The following is an 18,806-nucleotide window of genomic DNA, read 5'->3' as shown; positions in this document are numbered from 1 at the left end:
TAAGGAATCTACAGAGTCTAGCCAGTTGTAAGCAGAGTAGTAAATAATGAAGAAAAGTATATGTTGGTTTATACTACCTTTGTAGTAGTAACTTAGTGTTCATGGTATATCCAGTTATTTCTAATATTTTAGTTTTACAACTAGTAATTCAACTTTTATATTATAGCACAGATGTGTTATGCTACTGGACACTTAAAATTCGTTTCAACTTGCTAATAAACCCCAAAATTTTGGATGTTTCATGTTCTATTACGGAATATGTACACGGGCCATAAAAGAATTAAAGCAATGAAGTAGAGGACAACGTTTGGAACATGGGAATACACATGTAATAATAAAGTCGAATATAAACTATAGGAGAAAGGGGGGAACGAATATTTAGCGTGTTCTTCAAGGACACAGTTTCCAGTTGCCAAGTATAATTATGTTTTAGAAATCATGTAAAGCTAGTATGTGATGAAACATTAGGTTTATCTTAGATACTTCGAAAATTTCCTCCAAACGTTTGTCTTCTCAAACCCATAATTAAGCTTTAAAGTTCTAAAGATTTTCTATATATCATGTCTTAATCACGATTGCATGAATATATTATCTCTAATAGCTTACGATAAAATAGTTAAAAGCAAGGACATTGTTAGCTACTAATAACACGGATATTCCTTTATTCTATTTCATGAATTATCACAGAGTTATTAACAACAAGTAATCTCTAAATATTGTTTACGTAAATACTCTGTCGCATCGTTAAATTCACATTTCGATTATTTACATCAACGTATGAGATATGATAAGGTTATTAGTCTCCAGAAAAATATAAATATTCACTCCTCTTTTCATCTACACAAACTTTTCTTTTATTCAGAGAAAAGACTTTTTCATCATGAAACTGTATTTGGTAAGAATATTTTAATTTGAAGCTATATAATTATTACGTTATTAACTATTCTGCCGTTTCGCAGGTCCTGGAATGATGAATTTTCTAGTTTTCTTTTTTTTAAAAAAATTAAGGTTTGGGCTTGGAAATGTTTCTTTCACGTTTCTCGATCTTCAGCTTCCTCTTTTAACTCCCAATATTTTCTTCTATTTTTCAAATCACGATTAGTTCTTCTTCCTATTCCTCGTTTTCTTTCCATCTTTTTTTCTATGGCGGTATGAAGAAGACAATTTCTTCGCAAGATATATCCATTTCAATTGGCCTTCCTACGACGGATGCTGGCTAAAAGCGTACTCTTCTCTCCTATCCGTTTTAAAACATCTTTGTCTATTACTCCTTCTGTCCAATTTATTTTCTCTATCTTCCTCCAACACCACATTTCAACTGTAATATTTTCCAATGTACAAGATTTGCTTTTAGTAAACTTAAATCCGATTAAAACTACTCGCTGAGCAAAACAATGTTTATTGTAAAAAATTAATAACGTGTAACAATTTCGCCAACTATCCACTTGGCTTCATGAGACACTATCTGATGAAGCTAAGTGGATAGTTGAAGAAATTGTTACAAGTTAATAAGTTTTTACAATAAACGTACTGTTTTGGGCAACGAGTAGTTTAAATCACATTTCGAAGTTCTCTACATATTAGTTCTCTAACTTCCGTAATGTCCAAGTCTCCGAATCATACAGTCCAATATTCCATACATATCAACTGAACAACTTCTTTCTAAGTCCAATATTAATCCTATAGTTAAGAGTGATCTTTTGTTGTTGAATGCTGCTTTGGCTATGGCAATACTTGACATACGATATAGCTGTATGATATAGACATATTAATATAGTAGCAACATGCAACATTTTCTGACAAAATTAATATGTATAGTGCAACTTCTATGTATTTACTTCGGAGTAAAATAATCAACCCATTGCTTTTAGTTGTGACAACTTTTTAAGATGCAAAGATTGAAGGTATTAAAGTATAGTAATATTATACCTTGCCTTTCAGAGTATATTACTGATAAATACTGTTTCTAATAGCTTGTAACTGACATTTATGCATATTGTCAATCCCGGAGGTCTGAGAAACCTATTTGTAAATTCAACTAAATCTGCAATTTCACTTCTAAATCTACAGAAGATATTTATACAAAACTCAGCCTGTACATTTTATATAACGACGAAATATTTCACTATTCTTTTAATATATATATATATATATATATATATATATATATATATATATATATATATATATATATATATATATATATTAAAAGTATCCTTGCGTTAGATTTAGCTTTATTTGTAGAAGTACCTAATAACCAATGCTGCCCCTTGGCAACTTAAGTTGCCATGGCAATTTTTCGTCATAGCGCAAAAAACTCATGGATTGACATAGCTAGTTGTAATCGTAAAGTAACTTTGGGGTCTGTTTCGTTATAGAATTGTTACATTTTCTTTGTATAATATATTGATGCGGGATTAGCACTGTTTTTTGGGTACAATGTGTTTTAAAGAGAAAGACTCAACTGGATTGATTTGAAAGACTCCAGAAGGAAAGATTGAGGGTCTGTAAAGGAAGGATTGATTTGATTTTAATAGTTATGATTTTCCCATGTATTTTCTCCTTGAAAATTGTAACTTTTCAAAATGTTCCCTTTTTCTTGAATATGTTGCCTGTTGGAAACTTAAGTTGCCGGGCTAAAAAAACAAGAAAAAACTAAATATTTTTCAAAAATATTTTAATATATATTTTAGAGTACTAGTAAGACCAAATAGGCGAAAAAAACTTTTCAAAATATAAGTGGGAAATTCTGGGCACTAATGGGTTAACACAGGCTAATGTCGGCCTCACATTGAAGAGGATAGAGCAGTTAGGCCAAGGTACAGTATTGTGAACAATGAAACAAAGCCTCATGCACCATATTCACCTGAGCACGTGGTAAAGGCCTCTTCAAGAGGTCTTTGTCACAGTCAATGCACTTAGATTTCTCTGTCCATCCTCTCCCATGTTCACTCATGTGCAAAATGATTGTCGCATATCTATAACTGTCTTCTTGTAAGAATATAATTTGATAATGATTTTGCAGGGTACTTTTAATACTGATACTATGTGTATAATCGGGAAATGTATATTTGTGGTAAATTTCATATAAAAATAATTATAAATACGAAAATTAGAATGAGTAAAACAAAATGTTTCTAAATGGACAAGAAAGTTTAATTTTCGTTTTTCTGTTCTTATTTACTGCTCTTTTGACATGAAATTTACCTCGTACATGTCTTTGCCGATTATACACGTACTAACAATGTAAGAAATACCGTACGAATTCGTTATCAAATTATATTCCTACAACAATATATTTATAGAGATGCGACAATAATTTTGGACATGAGTGTACATCTGTCTCGATTTGGTGGTCCTGTATGTGGGCAATGTGTGGCTGTTCTAACACATATTTGAATATCATTGCCTAAGTATATAAATTTACATCAGATTCCTCTATGGGTTATAAACATAACATGTATTATTACAGTGAAATACCTTTGAAAGAGCACGTCTTTAAGCGGACCAAGCGTCATTAAGACCGATTTACATTAGAAGGGAATTATACAAGTTCCGTATTAGCAATGCATTTAAGCACCTTTTACCCCAAATCCCTTTCGTCAAGACCACAGACCACCGTTTTTTTCATCAGAATTTTTTGCTTTTATCCACTTTAGGACGATCATTTTACTACAAATATGTTTGATCGGACCAAATACTTCCAGTGTTGACGTACAACAACCAAGTAATGTTAATAACCTAAGTAGATAGAATAGGTGGTGAACCCTGAGAAGCAATAAAATGTTTGATATTCCGTTTGGTGTTGAATAGACATGCTTTACTGTAAATACAAAGTTTCATCTGATAGTCAGATGCAAGACTACCACCAAGCCTGCTTCACACATTAGATCGGTGCAAGGAAATGATCATATCAAGTGCATCATTTCCAAATGTCAATAAAATAAACACTATAATACTTAGGAATGCGCACGAGACGAGTCGAGACAGGATTTTCCTGGCAAAATTCGAGTCGATACACGGTTTTTCCAATAGAGAAATATACGTTTTTCGAGTCGAGACATCACTTTTACAGCACATTTTGGAGACGAGACACCCACAAATCTTGTCTCGTGCGCATCCCTAAAAATACCGATTTAACGAAAATAGTCTTTGTCTGCAATCACATACTTTTGATATAATTCAACCAACTATTAGAGCGCGTGGCAGAAGAAATTCTGCGATGCGAAACAGTGCTCAATCGCACGTTACACAAACGTAGATCTTAGGATAGGAGCAAAGAAAATCTAATAGAATTTGAATGTTATATTCCATCAATAATAGGTTATGAGAGAGTAAAAATTTCAAGCTTTAGTCTTAAAGTAATTTGAGAGATAGAGTCCACAGTATGTCGCAAATTCTGTTACTGCTTGATTCGTTCATTAAAATCTATAGTGTTCTTCCTACGTGCATATCAATAAGATTGAAATCTGGCACCAAAGTAGGCCTTATGGTATAGTCAGCGACAAAAGTTCTTTCCGTTTGATGAAGTTAGTTTCGTAAACTTCAGAATGGAAGGAATGAGTACAGTTTTCAGTAAATTAAAAAGACTAATTTTCTGTACGTTCCAGTAATACCACCGTTGTATTTAACTATTTGTATATATATATATATATATATATATATATATATATATATATATATATATATATGTATATGTGTGTGTGTGTGTGTGTGTGTGAGTGAGAGAGAGAGAGAGAGAGAGAGAGAGAGATCAGTTTAGTGGAAAACGGCTCATGGAATCTAGGTTAATAAATCTGTTCTTCGTAACTTTGGTACTGAATATGGCAGCGCCGTAACTTAGATTTTTCTCGGGGGCAAGCATTAATATTTTGGACCCCTAGTAAAAATTGTTTTTCGAAAATAGGCCCCTTTTTCCATCTTTCTCTTACCCTTTGTGGGACCCCCAGAGCCTTTGGGCCCTTTCTCACGGCAAGGTCTGTGGAGCCATTAGTTACAACCCTTGTCCCGTTCCATACATGACAAATTAATTAAGAGGACAATATTGACAGATCTCAAAGCCATACGAATAAATATTATTTCTAGGGCCCCCAATAGTAGACATTTTTTACTGAAATGGATCCAATACTCATTTTTGTTTTATTGATCTTTTGTGTGCTGTTTTGTGTATGTAATGTAGTGTACCTCTTTGATGCTTCATTTATAATTTCATGTTAGTATTATATATGAAGTAAGAAAATTTTGTCTTAAAGTGACCCCCTCTTGAACGGCGGGAACTTCCTTGGTGGGGCAGTTGTCCCATGTTTCCCACAAGTTACGCCCTGGAATATGGGCAGAAAAAACTAAAAAATAAATTTAGGTTAGGTTGCTAAGAAAATGATATAAATTTTACATTGAAAGTAACGCAAACTGACTGACGAGATTGTACAAAAAAGTTAGTGAAGACTCTCTATAAGGTAGTCAAAATGATTGCTTCGTGCTTCCAGGTATAATTGACACTAGTGCTCTTGTAAAAAGGAACATAAACTTATTATTAATACCATCAACAAATGGGCACAAAAGTATTAAAAGTCAACGAATTTCAGGGTTTTAACGAACCCATTATAGAAATGTCACGAAATTTTATATCTTGAAGCAGTCAACATGATTTCTTCGTGCTTCTAGTGTTATTAAGCAATACAATTACTTGAAAACTGAATTCAATTTAAATGTGATTAAACATCTTCAAAACCAAAAGTAATAATTTAGTATATACTTAATTTGTGGCTTAAGCGTCCTACAGTTATGACAGCCGCACATTAATCAGAGACAGGACAGCCAAACCAAAGAAGAGGAAGGAAGAAAAGGATACGGAAAGATAGCTCTCAGTGCGTAATGCCTCAATCTGAATGTTGGAAAGCTCTTTGTTCACCACATGCTCGAGTGAACTTGTGTAAGAGGCTTTGTTGTATTGCTCACAGTATTCATCCTCGTTCAGGAGTCACCCGCAAGATTGATCAATGTGTAGTCTACTTTACAAGGATAAGAAAAGTAAAAGCTAGCCATCGAATATTATGATAATCTAAGTTATTCATGTCAGAATTAAAGTTATTAAATTTCTTACTGACATTCTTCAAGTTTAAATAATTATAAGTCAAAAATATGTTTCTAATTCTTATTTCTCTTCAGGTAATAGGTTTGATCCTGCTATCACAATACCTTGTGATCGCCCATCCTGTAGTAGCTCAGAGTCGTCATTTTCTACCTGACTTCTTGGGCTTGCATCATGATTTTGAAGGAGGTGCGGACTTCCCTTTCTTCCCTGGTCACCACGACTTTGATCTTGGTTATCGATAAATGACGCGAAGGTTGTTGAAATGTAAACAAATCTGTATGAACAACCTCTGAAAATACATTCTGGTTCACAAAATAATAAATATATTTATTTTTTTAATTTTCCTTATCTGTCCTGTTGCATAATTAGAATTATTGCATTCTGTAAACTTTGAGGTTGACAGATTTGAATCTCCGGTTGCAACTCAACTATGCAAACCTTAAATTATTGCGTTGTCTTTTATTGGGTTTGAAACGGAAATTTCAAGTAAAATTAATTTTTAAAAGAGTTCGATTACTTTGTCCGTTTGAACTGGTTATAAAAAATGTCAAGAACTACTTGATAAATCAGCATTAATTTTTCGTTAGGATGTAGAAGCTCAAAGGTTATGAACCAAGTTTGTTGATACAGGTAATATTTACGCTAGCAATGGTAGAAATAACCATAGTAGATAGAAAAAGAGTTTCTTGCAATTCGATTGTCACAAGAATAAATCTCATTTTATCTCTACTAAACCCTCGGAAATGATACACATCTACTACAGCTTTCTGTTTCAATATTGACTTACATAAAGCAGAAACCACTAGAGATAGCGAGAAGTAGTTTTTTTTTTTTTTTTTTTTTTTTTTTAAGGAAGAGGATCGATTTAACGTTCTAAGAATAATTCCCATCTTCCCCTCTTAACTCTCTATTAAAGCTAGAAGTTGCAAAAAGTCAATCATTTCCCGTTTTAATGTTGATTGCTATATAGTGAGAACGGTAACAGATAGCCCGAACTAACTAATTTTCTGAAAAGAGTTAAACTTCTCAATAATGTATACCATTTCTACTTTAATCTGAAACCGGAAGTACTAGAAATATGCTAAAAACAATCGGTTTCACTATTAATTACGCAAAAATACGACATACTAACCAAATTACTTCATGTTGTGAAAATACAAATGGATTAAAGATTACTGCCTCGTTGCTTGTGAATTCTATTTCAGGTTGCAAGAGCACAAATTTTACTGTAATTCGATTTCCGATGGGACTGGGATTACTATCCAGTTTTACTCTTGTCCAACTGCGACTCAAAAAATTATCCAGCGTCTGCAAAATTGACACCCCTTAAAACTTGAGGGTTTCTGCATATTGCTAACCACATTAGCTCTTTCAATTTAGGGAGTCTTACCTTTCCGTATTGGCCTACCATGAACGAGGAGCGTTTGTGTGTTTTAATATATATATACTTTTATTATTTTCCAGTTTTCAAGTTTTGAATTTCGTAATTTTTCGTTAAATTGAAGACGGATAGTCCATAATGTTCGAAGACTTTTACGAAAACTACTTATGTCTTTTGGCCATCGTGTGGGGCAGATTTTTTTGTTATCATACTCTGTTTCAAATATTTATTCAACATAGATCCGAATATAGTATCCTTACTAGAATTTAATAAGTTCTTACGCGTGTGCCTCTGGTGCACGAGATTCCGGGTTTCATTTTTGGCGATAAAGTATTTAGAGCTTTGGACCACTACAAAATAGATTAGTTCAGGGGCGTCATTCAGGGGTGCAGGAGGAGGTAATTGACCCCCCAAGAATTTGAGGAATACATATACTTTAATCGATTGTCTACTAATATACTAGTACAAAACGTGAAAGTCTTATGTCGATGGTGCTTTTGCCCCCTGAAGCGAAGTCTTAAATGACGCCCCTGTATGAGTTTATCATCTTTGGTAATGGTGTTTAGAATAAACATAGTAAAACTATAATAAAAGGGAAAATGCAAAATTGTGGTGTAAGTTTTAAACAATAAAAAATGAAACAATCAGTTCCACATGTTAAGTGTGTTGTGTTATTAACGATGCAAATAGGTCTCTAAGTTGATATTGTTCTTTGTTACCAAACAACTGTTCAACGTTCGATTCTCAGATAAGTATATTTTCTTTAAATAATTGTCAGAAAGAACAACGCACCTAAAGAATGAAACTAACTACATAATTCGATTAGATTTTTTTTTTTCAAGTTATGGCCATGTTGTTCCTTCAGGATGACGTCCTTCGGCGATCACGCTGCCCGAGAGGAGGAAGAAAGGTGTGAAGTGCTGTGCATTCAGATGGAAGTGGGATTAATTTACATAGTCCCACATAGGTGTGCCAAAGTTGAGAGAAGTACTGATAAACAATGGGATGTGTATTGCCTAAATTACTTTAATGATAAGGGCCAGATTTGAAAATGAAATGAAATGAAATCTTAAAGTTTTACGTCCCACGCTTATGCCGGTTAGGCTAAAGAAGATGGTGATGGTGAGAGATGAGTGAAATGGTGGAATGAAAAGTGGGAGGAAACGGGAGAACCCCGAGAAAACCTACGAGCACGATGTTTGCCCACCACAAAAGGCCAGATTTCAATAATTAGCCAAACGAAGACAGGAGACTGTGGGAGAGGTACAGGCCCGTGCTGGGATGCTAACGAGGGCAGTGATATATATATATATATATATATATATATATATATATATATATATATATATATATATATATATATATATATATATATATATATATATATATATATATATATGGTGTGTGTGTGTGTGCCATTTTATATCAAAATTACCACCAAAATTGTTTAGTAAAGAAAAAACTTCTTAGTTCCTGTAATAACATTTTGTCAAACAAAATGAAGCTAAATATATCAAGAACTTAATATAGCTGTATGACCTATGTACATAGGAGGTTCAATGCCGCGTTGACAAAAGCTCTCTATTGATTTCTGTAATTAGCCAAACTGGATCCAGTTTCTATTTTATATCTCTATCTGTAAGAACCATCCTAATATTCTCCCATTTTCCCATTATTCTCCCTCGGTCTTCCTAATGGTCGTTTTCCGATTGGTCTTCTAGTTAAGACTTTGAAAACGTTCATACTTTCTTCCATCCTAGTTATATGACCTGTCCATCTGAGCCTTATAGACTTAAACTGTGTGCCACATCTTGGCATTTGAAGGCGGCACTCCAAGTTTCCTTTAAATTCTGCTAGCAAATCAGATGCCAGCGGTATTGTCACGTTTATTTTGTACACATCCGCGTCTATCCCCTGTCACCTGATCGCGCTGTAGTTTGTCTGCTTAACCAAAGCCACACCCCTTTACCACTTGGCAACGTTGCGTCAGAGCTTGCGTTTTATTCGTTTAGGTGAAATGCCAAGATGTTTGTCACAGGCTTTAATAACCCTAACAATATTTGGTAAACAGTATAAATTACGTAGTTTCTCATTATGAAGTTTCCGCTATTACCCATTCCCGTTTCTCTTGGATTCGAATATTCGTCTCAGAATCTTGTTTTCAAATACTTTCAGTCTGCGTTTTTCACTCAGAGTCAGTGACCATGTTTCGCAACCATACAGCACAACAGGCATGATTATCGTTTCATATACTTTAAACTTCAAATTCCTCAACAGAATTCACGACTAAAAGAGATTTTTACGAAATCCCTGCTTTCAGTCTATATCAAATTTCTTCGTGATTATGGTTTTGGTTTGTTAATAATGATCCTAGGTATTTGAAAGTATCCACTCTTTCGGAAGAATTATTCCGAAAGCATCCATAAAATACCGGGTACAGTACTACGATCCCAACTAACTTCCATGTATTTAGCTTTCTCTGCATTTACTTCTAAGCCCATTTCCCTGCAAGCATTAATTTAGATTTCTACATTTCTTTCTATTATTCTATCATCCCTTATTATATTTACATAATCAGCATACGCCATAACCTGGTAAATATCATTCAGCTCTAGCACCTGATTGCTGTTTTTGATTTTCCTTACAGTATACTGCGAAATAAAGTTAAATAATAATGGCGACACCTCATCTCCTTGTTTCAGTCCATTCTCAAAATGAAAACTCGTGAACAAGAAATTATTACTCGGACTTTACTTTGGGATTCATTGAAACATATCATAATTAGTCTAACTAACTTTTTCGGTATTCTAAATTCTGTCCCGAATGTTGTACAATGTTTCTCCCCTTAGTCGTGGGCTTCTCTAAAGTCAATAAATAATTGATGTGCCGGGATATTGTATTCCAACTTGTTTTCGAGTATTAGTCAAATGATAAATATATTTCCACTTTTGAGGCAATTTCTTCTTGTTCCAGATAAGGAAAATGAGTTTGTGTATCTTGTTCCACAATTTTTCTCCTTCAGCTAAAATAAAGTCGTCCAGAATTTTGTCTACACCCAGAGATTTGTGTTTGTGTATTTTTGATGGCGATTTCTATTTCTGTCAGGTCAAGTTCTAGAATATACAGTTATGCTGTATGCATTTCACTTTCTCCACGAACATTAGCTTTTGGCTGCGTGTTAAGCAAATGGTGAAAAAAACGTTTCCATCTATTCAATGTGCTATCTGTATAAATGATAATTGTTCCGTGGGCTTTCTTTAATACATATAAGCGCGAGGTTGATAGTCTTTCTTAAATTTATTGATGGGTCCAAATGTTTTTCTTTTTACTATTATCTTCAAGTTCATTAATTTTAACCTTCAAAAAATCCATTTCTTTGTTCTAAAAGTTTTGTGTAGTTATTTCATTCAGATTTTGTAGCCAAGGCTATTTCTTCTGTTTTCTCTTCTCTGTTACTTTAGTGCAGTCCTAGCCGAACCATGATTTGTTCCTAAATATTTCTGTGCGCTCTAATTTTTCTTTTGCTAAAATTTTAATGTTCTCTCTAATTTCAACCCAAATATTCTGCATAGTAGTGCACTCGGAACATTCTAAAACCGAGAATCTATTACTCACTTCAATCTGGCTTCCCTCTTACCTGAATCTCCTCTAATTTATTTAAACCAAACCGCTCCGTTTACAGATATTGAATATTTCCTTTATTCAGTTATAGTCTCTATTTTATTATCGCTGCTACCAGGCAGTAATCTGTATCATAAGCAGCTCCTCTGAAGAACCGAACTTCAGTTGTGCTAGATTATTTTCTTCTGTCTACTGAAACGTGATCCATTTTATTGTGCGTTTTTCCGTCTGGTGAGGTCCAAGTATATTTATGAACGTCCCGATGAGAAAATTTTGTACTTTTCACGATAAGGTTTTGGATGTTGCAAAATTCACGAGTCTAAAGCCGTTGTCGCAACTTTTCTATGCAGACTTTTACTCTCTATATTCGGTTTGAAAAGATTCTCTCATTCTACTTTCGTATTGAAACCCCCGTAATAGAATTTCCATACGGTATTGCGGGAGTTGATTAAATGCCCGTTCTATTTCTTCGTAAAAACTGCCTTTTACATCGTCATCCTGATTTTCTGTTGGGGGACATGTATATTTAAAACAATAATATCACACCACCGACCCTTAAGAGAAATAAAAGAAAATCTGTCATTAACAAATTCAACTCGCTTAATTGCTTATATTATTCGTTTGTGAACGAAAAATCCTGTTCCTAGTTGGTAATTTTTAATTCCTTCCCCGTAAAGAACGTAAAATATCCGGACTTGACTATTCCCTTTCTTTTCCATTTAACTTCCTGATAATCTACTAGGTCTATGATCTATTTCTTTAGCTCACTCGTTACAGATTTTAACTCGCCTGCCCTATAGAGACGTCTTATATTCCAATGTAAATTTTACTTTGATGAGTTCGTACCAAATTACACTGAAAAAAAAATTGTAGGTGGTATACTTAAGAAGACAGGTTACGTGCGTAGTTCCTGTAGTTTTTAGACTTAACGTACTGCAGACGTATAACTGAAAACGCATGTTTTATAATACTTGGTGTATAAGTGTTGCATCTATACGTACTTTCAGTATGAAACAATGTAGACGGTCAGGATCTCACATACAAATGGACGTATATAACATAGCTGACGATGGTAACATAAGTATATGCATGTGATATACAGAAAACTGTTAGATGTCAGACATCCTGCAACGGTATTATGTAACTCCTAAGGGCAGTGCCTATGTAGCATACGGATAACGTATGCTCGGTACTGATTACTATAGTAAGCAAGAGGATACCGTATTTTTGTACAATATACCGCTGTCCGGAGAACGGATTTTTCTCTGTGTATCAATCCTGATGCGAGGATTCTGCGAATGTATATGAACTTTTTTTTTACAGGATGAAGTTAGCCCCACACCAAATTCTCAAGCTGGAGAACACCCCTTGTCGTCTGTCCGCTAGAATGGCTCATTTAAATTATTGAGCCATTACAATGCCAACTCCGTTGAATAAAAATCCATTTATTTATATCTTTTCGTTGTCCTGACAACGACATTCCAAAATCCTATTATTTAAAACATATAAAACATATGATTATCTTTTAATATCGATATTATAATTAACATATTCTTTTCTTTTTCTTCTTCGAATTACATAATCAGCCTGGTACATATTTTAAAATATCTTACGCCCTAATAAAATAAGGATTTACAAGTAGTGAAAATATACAAATATACAACATACTGTTGTATATTATGGCGCTCGACGGACTTTTCTTTTTTATTTATTTACTTAATAAAAAGAAAAAGAATTCTGGACCTTTTACCTTTACATGTTAATCATTAGAGTTTTCGAATGTACCTCGTATACTTGAAAATTACAATTCATATAAATATACATATATATCATATTTAATTTTATATAATAGTCATTACTTTCATACGTTTACGTTATAAATATCCCTTTTATATTCTTTAACATTTATATTATTTACATAAATTCGAATATAATAAGAACACAAAAGTAAGAACTGCTTGAATACGAATTTCTTAGGAAAATCATAAATTATTAACTTCAATATATATCTTTGCATTACAAAGATGCTTTTAAATATACTTCAATAACATGGAACACGAATAATGTGATTGATATTGCGTTCTTCTATCATAGGAAAACGCATGAATATTTGGAAATACGAATATTAAAGAAAACACATAACATTAAGACATTTGTTGACATAAATTCAGTAACTGCGATTATAGACACGAACTCAATGATTAAATAACATAAAATAAAATACATTAAACAAACTTACATATCCATGAAATACTTCGTTTTCCTCCTATTTGAAAACTAAGTTCCTTCTGTTAAGTATTCTTTATATTCTTTAGCTTTCCTTATAATCTCTGGATAAACTAAAGTTTTGACTAAATCCATCCACCGTTTTCTAGTGTTTTCAGTAGGTTGCCATAATTTAATTTCATAAATATTTCGTAATCCTAAAATTTTCCCCGTTCTTATCCATAAGTTCAAATACTTTAGGATTAATTTGTTTGATACCAAAATGTGTTACGATTATTTATATTATCTTTATAGAATTCAAATAAAGTATAAATAACAAACGAAGTCATAACGGTATTTACAGTGAAATGAAATAAGAATCGATTGAATAACCCAGACCAGAATTGAGTCATAAACCAGAATACAGTCTTGCGCGTTATTTACATCTACAGTTCCTTGTTTCCTATTTTGAGAATTTTAGCCATCCGTAAAATTTCTATGAAATCCTATTCGAATGAAATTAGGTCTATTAACTACATGCTTCATAAATGTAGTACAATTACTATTACTGTTGCTACTAAGATTAGGTTTCGTTACGCGATTACTAATACTGTTGCTAGTAGGATTAGGTTTGTTTATCTTACCGGTAAAATTTGGTTCAGTTCTCATCCGTTTGACTGGTGACGAAATATCGTGTCTTCTAATAGGGCTGTACCTATTTTTTCCCCAAGGCGTACGACTCGGTTAGGAGAGAAACATTATACAACGTTCTTACAGAACTTGGAATGCCGAAAAAGCTAATTAGATTAATTAAGATATGTTTAAATGAATCCCAAAGTAAAGTCCGGATAGGAAAATTTTTGTCCACGAGCTTTCACGTCGAAAATGGCCTGAAACAAGGAGATGCTTTGTCGCCATTATTATTTAACTTCGTTCTGGAATACGCTATAAGGAAAATCAAAGATAGCAAACAGGTCCTACAGTTGAATGGTATTCACCAGGTTATGGCATATGCTGATGATGTAAATTTAATAGGGGATGATAGGAGAACAATAGAAAGAAATGCAGAGATCTTATTAAACGCTTGCAGGGAGATGGATTTAGAAGTAAATGCAGAGAAAACTAAATACATGGAAGTGCGTCGGGACCGGAGTACAGCAAATTATGGATGCGTTAAAATATTAAATAATACTTTTGATAAAGTGGATAGTTTCAAATATCTAGGATCAATATTAACAGAGGAAAATCATATTCACAGAGGAATTAAATGTCGACTAAAAGCAGGGAATTCGTGTTACTATTCGGTTCAAAATCTCTTGTCGTCGCGAATTCTATCGAGGAATTTGAAGCTTAAAATATATAAAACGATAATCATGCCTGTTGTTCTGTATGGCTGCGAAACATGGTCACTTACTCTGAGGGAAGAACATAGACTGAAAGTATTTGAGAACAAGATCCTGAGACGAATATCCGACCCATGGTGGAAAGATTACAAGGTGGATGCAATGCAGTGCTACATTCTTGTCGCTCTGGCGCATGACGTCATTTTGGTCGCAGACGTGGCCAGCGAGAGTCAGATGAACTTTTAACAAGCGCTTGCTCGCTGGTATCTTACACGCAAACTTCTCTTCTATTTATATTGATCTTCAACGAAGTAAAAATTTTAGTACAAACAATAATTATATAAACGTAATGGGCCTTATGCAGAGTCTTTTTGACGTGTTATTAGTGCCATACTAAAAAGTTCGACTAACATAAGTTTCCTGCAGCAGTCATGCCTTTAGTATGATGATAATCATACATCAAAACGACTCTGCATAAGGCGGAATGTAATCAATGCTTAAGCTAAGTGAATTCAAAGGAAGATATTTACAATACCAAAAGAAACAGCAATATCAGTTCATAAATTTATTAAATAACTTTGAAGCTTGAACAAGCCAATATTACTCACTACATTTTCTGTTTTTTCTTTCTTTTCTTTCTTTTCTTTTTTAAACATCTGAAGTAATACACTCGAGTATGTATAGGCCTGAATAATCTATAACACAGTGTGTCGTTAATGCATTTCATTATTATATATTTATGTATGCTCAAGTATATTTTCGTAACACATTGATCGGTTTTGATTTACTATTATTATTATTTTGCGTGAAAGAGAATTCTTTACTGATGGCCCCATATAAATTTTGAGAATATCTCAAGGGAGAAATCATGGTTTTCGTAAACAGAAATGCACGTACGTATATTTTCGTTATGCTTGGACAGTTTTTTTTTTAAGAGGTTGCTCCCACGTAAGTTTTGTCAGAATCTCAGGGGAGGTTAAAACTTTATTGAGCAGGGACGCACGTATTTAATATTTTAAACATCGTTTTTATTTTTGATTTATAAAAAAACATCTTATTTGAAGTCGCTGATCGCTTATTTATAGAATTTGTATTTAAACAAAAGGTTTGGTGAAACTGACAGTTCTCTGAATATTAGTGTCAAAATTTACGCCATAACAAACTGTATTATTAAACTTTTGTACGAAATAAAACGTTACATATACTATTGTGTTCTAAAAATATATAGAAATAAATATGTATATACAAAGCACCTCAAACAAAGAAATTGCAACTTGACTATTTCAAGCAAGAAACAAAGTACTAGGCGTAGGTGAAGACGATATAGGGTGTTACAGCTAGACTAGAAAACATATAAACCATAAAATTACATAATTTTCTTGATAAGTTTTCTCTTTTCTGTCCCGTGGACTAAAGAAGACAAAAGATAAATGCAAGTGAATGATTATGTGTAATTTGGTGGAATGAGAATGCGGGAGTACCTCGAGAAACTCACGGACACGATGTTGTCCACCACAAACTCACTTGACCGAGAAGCGGACCAGTATCCCTTGCACCAGAGGTGAGCCTTCTGCCACTGAGCCACCGTGCTTCCTTGATTGGTTGAGAATCTACCATATTTTAAAATTTACTGCAGTAATTCTTATTTTTTTAATTCTGGGGGGGGTTTAAATATGTATATGTAATTATCCAAAGTTATGATTAAAATGAACAAAAATTTCAAAATCTGAGTGTAAAAATGTCCCGACAATGTCGCCCTGACATGGTAGGTGGATACTTTATTCTCTTGATCTAATACATTGTTATATAACTTTGTAACCGTTAATCGTTATTACGAACCTTCCATTCGTTAGTTAATTTGAAGTGCAACGTCCCGTTTTAGAACCGAGGCTACAGGAAATGCAGACCTCCAGAATGAAATGGAACCTGAACTACTTTAACGCGTTCAATGCTCTCCATTTGCTTAACTCGAGGGAGGTAATGCCCCCTAGATCATCGTGCCTCCCTCCTCGAGTTACATGCCTGCCTCTGTGGGGAAAATTTTGTCTCATTATCTTATGTAGAAGGAAATGATGGTAGAAATGATAACCTCTGTCGGTTCTCCTCCCTCATGATTTCGAATCCGGGTCTTGCCTCAAAGTTCGTCTTTTTAAATCGTACTATTGGATTTTTGTATGCAGAATCAACACAAGCTACTATAGTCCTATATACTATTATTACATACTGTTAATACTAAAAAGAAGCTACATAATGAAATCGCTTTTTATAATTTCATGTAACATTGCATTTATTTATTACTTTTATGTAAAACTTGCCATATTTTAGGTTTATTTTGTCCTGTCGCCTGCAAGCTAAAATCCATTTCTGAAGACATTCCCCCTCTTTTTGAGGAAATTTAAAGTATTTTATATTAATTCCCTTAATTTTTTTGTAATAATTATTTGGTCTAGGAATTAATTCGTGCGGTTGGACAAGAGATGGCGCAACGAACGGAGCGTCCCACAGTTCCGTGTATCCACACATGTGTTGCAAACCCCTGTGTTCGCGTATCGTTCGTAGTATAGGGCAGTGAATTAAAGCGTCAACAACACCAGTTTGTAGTGAAGTGAACATGGCGCAATTTGTGCCTGATAAAGTGTTTTTGCGGGGTGTCCTGCTGCATTACTTTAACATGCAGAAAAGTGCGACTGAAAGTCATCGTATTTTGGTGGAAGTGTATGGTGACCATGCTCTAGCTGAGCGAACGTGTCAGAAGTGGTTTGCACGGTTTAGAAGTGGTGATTTCGGCTTGGCAGACCAAGAGCGAGCAGGACAGCCAAAAAAATTTCAAGACGAAGAATTGACAGCATTGCTCGAGCAGGATTCGTGTCAAACGCAGGAACAACTTGCACCAGCATTAGGCGTTGATCAAACAACAGTCTCCAAACGCTTGAAAGCCATGGGAATGATTCAAAAGATGTCACATTGGGTTCCACATGAATTGAAAGACAGAGACGTTGAAAGACGAAAAACCATTTGCGAATTGCTGCTTCAACGACAGAGCAGAAAGGGGTTTCTGCATCGAATTATTACGGGTGATGAGAAGTGGATCCATTACGAGAACCCTAAACGAAAAAAGGCCTGGGTGAAACCAGGTGAACCAGGTCCATCACAACCAAAACGAGATATTCACTGTGCAAAGGTTTTCCTGTGCATATGGTGGGATATGAAAGGTGTGGTGTACTATGAGCTGCTGCAACCGGGTGAAACTATGAATGGAGAACGTTATCGACGACAATTAATGCGTTTGAAGCAAGCTCTGGCCAGAACACGACCAGAATGGGAGAACAGACATGATAAACTTATTGTTCAACACGATAACGCTCGCACACATGTCGCAAAACCGGTCAAAACCTATTTAGATAATGTTGGATGGGAAGTTTTAACCCACCCGCCGTATTCACCAGACGTTGCTCCTTCGGACTACTACTTGCTCGATTGCATGAACAACGATTTGATTGGACAGCGGTTTACTTCTTCAGAAGATATCAAAGCATGGGTCTCTGACTGGATCGCTTCCAAGGATGAGGACTTCTTTCGCCACAGAATCCGTACATTGCCTGACAGATGGGCGAAAGTGGTGGCTAGCGATGGACAATATTTTTCTTAAGGTATTTATGTATTTTGTGTTTGTACTACAGCTTCAATGTGTGCGTACTAACCGCACGAATTAATTCCTAGACCAAATACTACAGTCGTACACTGCACAGTTAGGCATTCTCGATATCATTTAAAAGAACAAAGAATTTCCACTTGTCACCGCCTTTTCCCGTTGTCTCTTGCAAACCAGATGACGTCACAGCCACAACAGCGCTCCAGGCGACATGCGCATGCAACCACCTTGTAATCTTTCCACCATGATCCGACCTAAGAGGAACGGGAATGGGGAATGGCGGAAACTTCTTAACAACGAACTACATAATTTATATGGTTTACCCAACATTGTTAGGGTCGTCAAGTCTAGGAGGCTTAGGTGGTCGGTACATGTAGCTAGAATGGAAGAAAGTAGAAACGCTTTCAAAGTCTTGACTGGAAGACCAATCGGAAAACGACCATTAGGAAGACCTGGCGCAGATGGGAGGACAATATCAAGATGGATCTCGCAGAGATTGGAATACAAAGT

The 18,806-nt window shown here is 34.6% G+C and overlaps 1 long non-coding RNA gene across 1 annotated transcript; it reads left to right on the top strand.

Moving 5' to 3' along the window:
• The first annotated feature begins 752 nt into the window (after window positions 1-752).
• On the top strand, window positions 753-6,416 carry LOC145666196 (uncharacterized). The gene is made up of 2 exons (XR_014127702.1): window positions 753-895; window positions 6,169-6,416. It is a non-coding gene; the product is annotated as an uncharacterized LOC145666196 (long non-coding RNA).
• The last annotated feature ends 12,390 nt before the right edge of the window (window positions 6,417-18,806 follow it).

The sequence above is a fragment of the Thermobia domestica genome, chromosome 1 (assembly GCF_964235325.1).
Source record: "Thermobia domestica chromosome 1, izTheDome1.hap1.1, whole genome shotgun sequence".
Lineage (NCBI taxonomy): Eukaryota > Metazoa > Arthropoda > Insecta > Zygentoma > Lepismatidae > Thermobia > Thermobia domestica.
The sequence above is the reverse complement of the archived record's forward strand: the minus strand, read 5'-3'. Positions and strand labels throughout refer to the sequence as shown.